The sequence below is a fragment of the Marmota monax genome, unplaced genomic scaffold (genome assembly GCF_021218885.2).
Source record: "Marmota monax isolate L192 unplaced genomic scaffold, Marmota_monax_Labrador192_F-V1.1 WCK01_AAM20220418_F8-fsc00029, whole genome shotgun sequence".
Taxonomy (NCBI): domain Eukaryota; kingdom Metazoa; phylum Chordata; class Mammalia; order Rodentia; family Sciuridae; genus Marmota; species Marmota monax.
Window position 1 is genome coordinate 5,996,886 of NW_026693024.1, and position 7,108 is coordinate 6,003,993.

The 7,108-nt window shown below is 43.1% G+C and overlaps 1 pseudogene; it reads right to left on the reverse strand.

Annotated features, from left to right (window-relative positions):
- Positions 1–2,601: 2,601 nt before the first annotated feature.
- On the reverse strand, positions 2,602–3,324 carry LOC124098536 (protein FAM210A-like; annotated as a pseudogene).
- Positions 3,325–7,108: the final 3,784 nt, after the last annotated feature.

Here is a 7,108-nt window from a genome sequence, read left to right on the forward strand (position 1 = left end):
TTCCACCTGCTGCTTGGTGTGGACCAAGGAAGAGGGGACCCCATGTCTTCAAATCTGTCCGCAGCATTGACCTTGAGTTTTGGGGGCCACGGGGCCCACGTGGTCAGAGTGTGGTGGTCTGTTTCCTTCTGTGGGGTGGGGTACCATGTGAGTTGAAGCAACAATCCTATGTATACACGTCTATGTGCATTTCTGTATTACTCAAGAGATCCAATTTTAATAAGAAAAGGAAATCAGTACCTGTACGGTATTATACTGTCTTTCAGATAACTTGTAATCAACAAGGTTATCAAACCCTGAGACCCTGTCAAAAATAGACATAAAAGTGTATGTATTACATACCCTGAGAGTTATTTAGCTTATAATCGGGCTGGTCAGCCATTTAGGGTGGCCCATCTGTGCTGTTGCTCTGATCTCAGATGGGATCCTTCATGTAGGTATGGTATGTATGTGAGTTTGCATGTGTGTGGTCGGTGTGGCTAACTGCTGGTTGGCTAGGTGGCTCATTCCTGGAAGTAAGCTGGCTGTCAACTGGGGCACCTTGATTCTCTTCTCCGGGGCATCTCATTCTCCAACAGGCTAGCATGGGCTTATTATTCTCATGAAGAGGGCATCATTCTGGAAGGGGGAAAAAAAAAACAAGAAGCATTCAGGACCTTTTGGCACACTTCATATCCACTGCATTCTATTGGTTAGAGCAAATAAGGCCAGCCCAGATCTCATCTGGGAGAAACAGATTCTACTCATCAATGAGAACAGCAGTAAAATCACATTTCAAAGAGCACAGGTACAGGGAAGAATGAAGAATTGTTGTTATTTTTGCAGTCAGTATCATTATGCCTTTTGCTGCAGAAAGTCGTCTAAGGTTTTGGAAAATGACACTTCTTTAGGAACAGCAGGGTTCCTTTGAGATTGGTGTGCATCTAGAACTCCACCATTGGGAATAATCGAGAGAATGCTGAAGTGACTTGGAAGGACTTGGAATGACATAGGGAAATGACTGAGGTCTGAGCTTAGGCATCAAGAAGGCCCTAGCAATATATTTTTCATTTCTAAATCATAGGAGAAATTTGAAAACATGTATAATGTACTCCACATGTTTAAAAATTCTTTTCATACCTTTTTGGTATTTGCAGGCTATTTATGATTTTCAATACAAGCTAAATCAAACTGTGCCCAAAACAATGTTACTCTGAAAGCAAGTGACATAAAAATAGAAGTGCTGAGAAGACATTTCTCCCTGCTGCAATTTAATTGAACAGCTGAGTATGACTTGAAAAGTCCTTTGATTTTAAAAGGGCAAAGCTATTTCCTGAGCTCTCAAACTGAGGTGTGGCAGTGGGGTAAGTCCCCATCACACAATGAAATCACTTAGAGCTAATGCATCCTAACCCTGACTCAGAGGCTTTCATCCCTGGATGCGTATTAGGATCACCTGGGAGCCTTTAAAATTCCCTGCACCCTAAATTGCAACACAACAGTTAAATCAGAATCTCTGGAGTAGGACCTGGGCATCAGTGGTTTTGAAGTTCTCCAGGTGATTATAGTGCTCAGTCAAGGCCAAAACCCACTGCTTTAAACCAGCATTTCTTGGTGAACAAGTTGCAAATGATTTCTCAAATAAGTGTAAGACTTTGGCTGTTGAGTTGGAGCCTTCCTGTCTTACCTGCGATGCCTGCTATCCTTGCACAAGTCAACCTCTGCTACAGCTGTTGTTCCTGATCCCCCCAGCTCCACGGGCACTGATGTCATTCTACTCACAGAGCAGTGTGCCAGGTTTCCTGCCTTTGGCGCGCGTCACTGACTTTGCTGGGGAAAATCGCATCATAAAAACTCAAGATCTTTAAACATGTTATTGATATATAACTTGCATACAGAAATAAAAGCACAAAGTATTCCTATAACTTGATGAATTATTCCAAAGTGAATAGAACCACTTATGCCTCCCCCAAATCGCTTTCTCCCAACTCCCAAAGGCTACCAAGATCTGAAGAGCTAACATTGTGTTTGTTTGTTTGTTTTTATGTATAAGACTCAATTTTTATTCCACTTTCTTCACATAAGATCTATATTTTAACTAATAGGCAACTTTATATCTTTTTTCATAGAAAGACTAATAATCTATTCAAAGGTGCAGGTCTGCCTCCACAGACAACTGCATACAGTTAAAACCTTAATAACCTTCCTGTTATTCAACATGAAGACTAAGACCCAGTATTAGCATTCCGCCTCTGGACCACAGTTATCTAAGAGGTCAAGAGCCTAATCGGAATACACTGGAGAACATAAGCCAAGAGATCTTGAAGACCTAGGAAAAGAACCCTGGATTCTCAGACAGTAGCCACAGCTTCCTGCAGCTACCGATGTACAATTCCTATACTGGGCTCATTTCTTCCTCTAAAAAAACCCCACTGATTTTTGTAGGCTATTAAACTTTAAAAAGGTATCTTAGTTCTTTAACCCTCAGAGAACTCATCTATCTAGGCACCTAACAAAAAAATAATCAGAAGCATGTATCTTTGCCCAAAGTCTCCAGAGGGTTCAACTGCAGGAACTTACTGTAATTTGTTACATAAGGCAACCTATTCCAATTTTTTTTTCTTAAGGAAATTTTTTCTTTGGTTTCTGTAGTTTTTCAGTGAGTCTGTGCTTGGTCTCTTCCATCCTGCTTTACAGATACTCCTTGACAGGAGGTGGTGTCAACATGTAGCCACAACTGTGCAATGACTTCTCGGTACAGGACAGTCCTCCCAAGGTCACGGTGCAGCGCAGGTGTTGCAATCTTAAACATGGCTTTGCTGTCGGGGCATTTCCAGTCTGGGAATTTTTTCAGGGTGTTCACCACACTGTCGGGTAACCCAAGGAGCTCCAGGACAGGAATGGCGTTCAGTCCTCTTCTGGCTGCATAATCAAATGCTCCAAACCAGACACCAGAAGTCATTAGATGCTCGGGAATCAAAACTTTCCCATATTGCCTAAATGTTTTCTTAAATCGCTGATAAAGACTCCTAGATTTGTCTTGTAAAGGATCAAAGTCTTCTTTTTTCCTGAAAGAGTCACTTTTTCTGTGACACAGGACCACAAAGGACCTGCTATCTGGGAACCTGAGCACCTGATGACTGTCTCTCCTTTGCAAGACACGGCAGCAGGTAAGGGCAGGCACTGCTTCTGAGGATCTTGAACCCAAACTCCTTTAGATTCAGCACTATTCTAAAGCAATGGCCACCTCATGTTCTGACGGGGTCCACAGAGACGGGTCTTCTGTGGTTCCATGCATGTCCTGTGTGCCAGCCGAGACACAGTCCGTGGTGCATTCCACTGCATTTTGAATGATGGTGGAGGATTTCTGCTTCTCACAGAGGCTAGACCCAGGACGGGGGCCGCCGTTCCCGCCGCCCAGCCTGACCTCAGCTCCTTGGAGGCCGCGAGTGTCCACCTGGTGGAATGCGGGTGGGGCAGCAATACCCACGGCACTCGGGTGGATGCTCAGCCCCACGCCCCCGATGCCAGCCGCTCCTACCACCAATATGCTTGGCCACAGCCCGGAGCTGAGTCTCTCGAACATTGTCTTTTTATAAACAATTTTTATTACAGAAAAATTTAAACCTATGCAAAATGAACAAAATATTATAGAACACCCACCCAACTTTCTCAAAAAATATTTTTAGTTGTATGTGGACATGACTCCTTTATTTTATTTATTTTTAGGTGGTGCTGAGGATCGAACCCAGTGCCTCACACGTGCTGGACAAGTGCTCCACCACTGAGCCCCAGCCCCAGCCCTTCGCCCAAATTTGAACAGCTAGTTATTGTCTGCCATTTTTATTTCCCCCTTTCTCTACCCCTCACTGTATTAGTTATCTTATCACTGTAACAAAAATACACGAGAGAATCCACTTATAAAGCAAAAAGGTTTATGTTGGCTCTCAGGTTTGGAGATTCCAGGCCATGGTGGGCTGGCCCTATTGCTTTGGACCTGTGGTGAGGAAGCACATCATGGCAGAAGCACATGGTGAAACAGAACCACTCGCCTCATCACCAGGAAGAAAGAGAGAGAGGAGGACGGAGGTGTTGCTCAGTGGCAGAACTTATGAACAAAGCCCTGGGTTCAGTCCCCAGCACAGAGGGGTAAGGAGGGAAGATGGACCAGAATCCAGTAATCCCCTCAGGGACACCCTCCCAGGGACCTGAAAGTCTCCCACTGGGCCCCACCTTGTAAAGCTTCCATTGCTTCCCCACTAGCACCACCCTGGAGGTTAAGCTTTTGATTTACTTACGTATTTTTTTTGAAGTTTTTTTCCCCCACAAGGCAAAATGTACCCACATCGAAAGGCACAGCTCTTACCAGGTGTAATGGCACACGCCTGTAATCCCAGCAACTTGGGAGGCTGAGACAGGAGGATTGCAAGGGCAAGTCCAGCCTCAAAAATTTAGTAAGACCCTGTCTAATAATTTACATTTTGTTTGATAGCAAAGATTGAACCCAGGGACACTCTATCACTGAGCTCCACCTGCAATCCTTTTAATTTTTAAAAAATATTTATTTTTTTAGTATTAGGTGGATATAATGTCTCTATTTTATTTTTATGTGGTGCCTCATGCATGCTAGGCGAGCGCTCTACCACTGAGCCACAACCACCAGCCCCCTTTTAATTTTTTACTCTTGAAACACAGTCTTGCTAAGTTACTTAGGGCCTCCTAAATTGCTGAGGCTGGTCTTGAATTTGCAATCCTCCTGCCTCAGCCTCCCAAGTGAGATTACATGTTTTGTGCCGCTGCACCTGGCCAAAAAAAAAAAAAATCTTTTAAAAAAGAACATTGAAAGGCACAGATGTATGGTTTGACAGTTAAAAACATACATACAGGGGCTGGGATTGTGGCTCAGCAGTAGAGCACTCGCCTAGTACGTGTGAGGCCCTGGGTTCGATCCTCAGCACCACATAAAAAGAAATAAATAAAATAAAGGTATTGTGTCCAACTACAACTAAAAATATATATATTAAAAATATGCATATAAACTTCACCACCTTTAAGAGTAGGATATTTCCATCAACCCCAGGAAATTCTCTCACATTCCCAGATAATTTTTTCCTTCTTCAGAGGTGAGCGCTTGCCTGATTTTTCTACTATAGAGTCACAGTGCCTGACATGGGACAATAGGAATGATTTTATGTCAGCCTGTCGTACACAGCAGAGTGTCTGAGAGTCATCCATGATTTGTGGCTCAGTAGTTTGTTCCTTGGTGGTGCTCTGCAGCATTCCACTGTGTGAATGTGCTACGATTCGTTCATCCATTTTCCTATTGTTGGGTTTTGGGAGTAATTTCCTGTGCCTGGCTGTTATGGCTAAAATGTCTATGAACGTTCTTGTACAAATTCTTTTTCTGTATTCTACTTAATTTCTTCATTAACATTTAAGTGACACCTCTCTGCATTTTTGAGCCCTCTCACTCTAGGATTATAATATGAATCATTGGGCTGGGGATGTGGCTCAAGCGGTAGCGCGCTCGCCTGGCATGCGTGCGGCCCGGGTTCGATCCTCAGCACCACATACAAACAGAGATGTTGTGTCTGCCGAAAACTAAAAAAATAAATGTTAAAATTCTCTCTCTCAAAAAAAAAATATGAATCATTGACATCATTACAATTTAATTAGAGATAATATTTACTATTTAAATAAATTCACAAACATGTTGCTACAGAAAAATTTCTACCTACCTTCTACCCTTTGTGCTATTGACATCTATACCTACTATTAATCCCACAGTACAAAAGCACAGGTTTTTAATTAAATAGCCACACGTCTTTTGGGAAAACTAACTAAAAAATTAGTAATGAATAATTCAGGATGATACTTAAAGGCTATGTAAATGTACTGTTTCTCCTTTAATTTACACTCACAATTTTACATTCATCAGTGAATCTTGCCTGCCTTGGTGTTCTGGTGGTCATTTTCTACTTTGTGCTGTTGCTCCACGGTATTATTTGGAATTCTTCTGTGTGGAAGAGTTAGTTCTTTCTCCCTCTGAAGGTTAAACTCTGTTGTCAACTGGACACGATTGAGAGATGCCCAGAGCTGGTGGAGCTCACTTCTGGCTGTGTCTGTGAGGAGGTTCCAGAGATGACTGGCAGGTGGGTCAGCAAACTGCAGGAGAAAGACCAGGTGGATGGCACCGTCCAATAGGCTGAGGGTCAGGATGGAACCAGAGACAGAAAAGGGGCGGAGCTGGCACGTGGGTTCCACACAGCTCTTCTGGATCTGGGGCAGGTTCTACAGCCTTTGATCGCAGCCTTGCGCCAGCTCTTCTCCCGGACTTCGCCCTCAGACTGGGCCGGCATCTTGGGCCCCTCTTGTTCTGAGGCTCCAGCTTCTTGAACTGAGCAGCTACCACTCTACCTGAGCTACATCACCAGCAAAGCCCCTTCTTATACTTTTTAATTTTGCTATAGGATCTCCCTAAATTTCTAAGGCCAACCTGGAACTTGCAATCCTCCTGCCTCAGCCTCCTGAGTAGAGGGGATTACAGGTGTGTGCCACCACACCCAGCCCTTTCTTTCTAATTTTTAAAAATTTCCGTATGGAGTCATGGATATTTTTCCCCACTGTGTTATAACAAAGCCATTGTTATATTTTGCTGCTCAGAGTGTTCCAGCTTGGGCCCTCAGGATCTCTTTCATGTTGGCTTCTTTTGACACATCCTCACCTCCAAACTCCTTTTTTTTTTTTTTTTTTTTTGGTATCGGGGATTGAACCTGGGGGCATTTAACCACTGAGCCACATCCCCAGTCCTTTTTATTTTTTATTTTGAGACAGAGTCTCATTAAGTTGCTTAGGCCCTTGCTAAGTTGCTGAGGTTGGCCTTGGACTTGCAATCCTCCCACCTCAGCCTCCCAAATTGCTGGGATTACATATGTGCACCTCTGCACCAGCCAACACCTTTTTTTTTTTTTTTTTTCAAATTTGTAACATTGACTTTATATTCCATAACACAATTCACTAAGCATTTGCTATAATTCTGCAACAAAGTCATGGGTACTTTTTTAAAATGTGAAATTCAGAACAATGAATTCTATAGCCAGACATTTTCTTTTTTTTCTTTTTTCTTTTT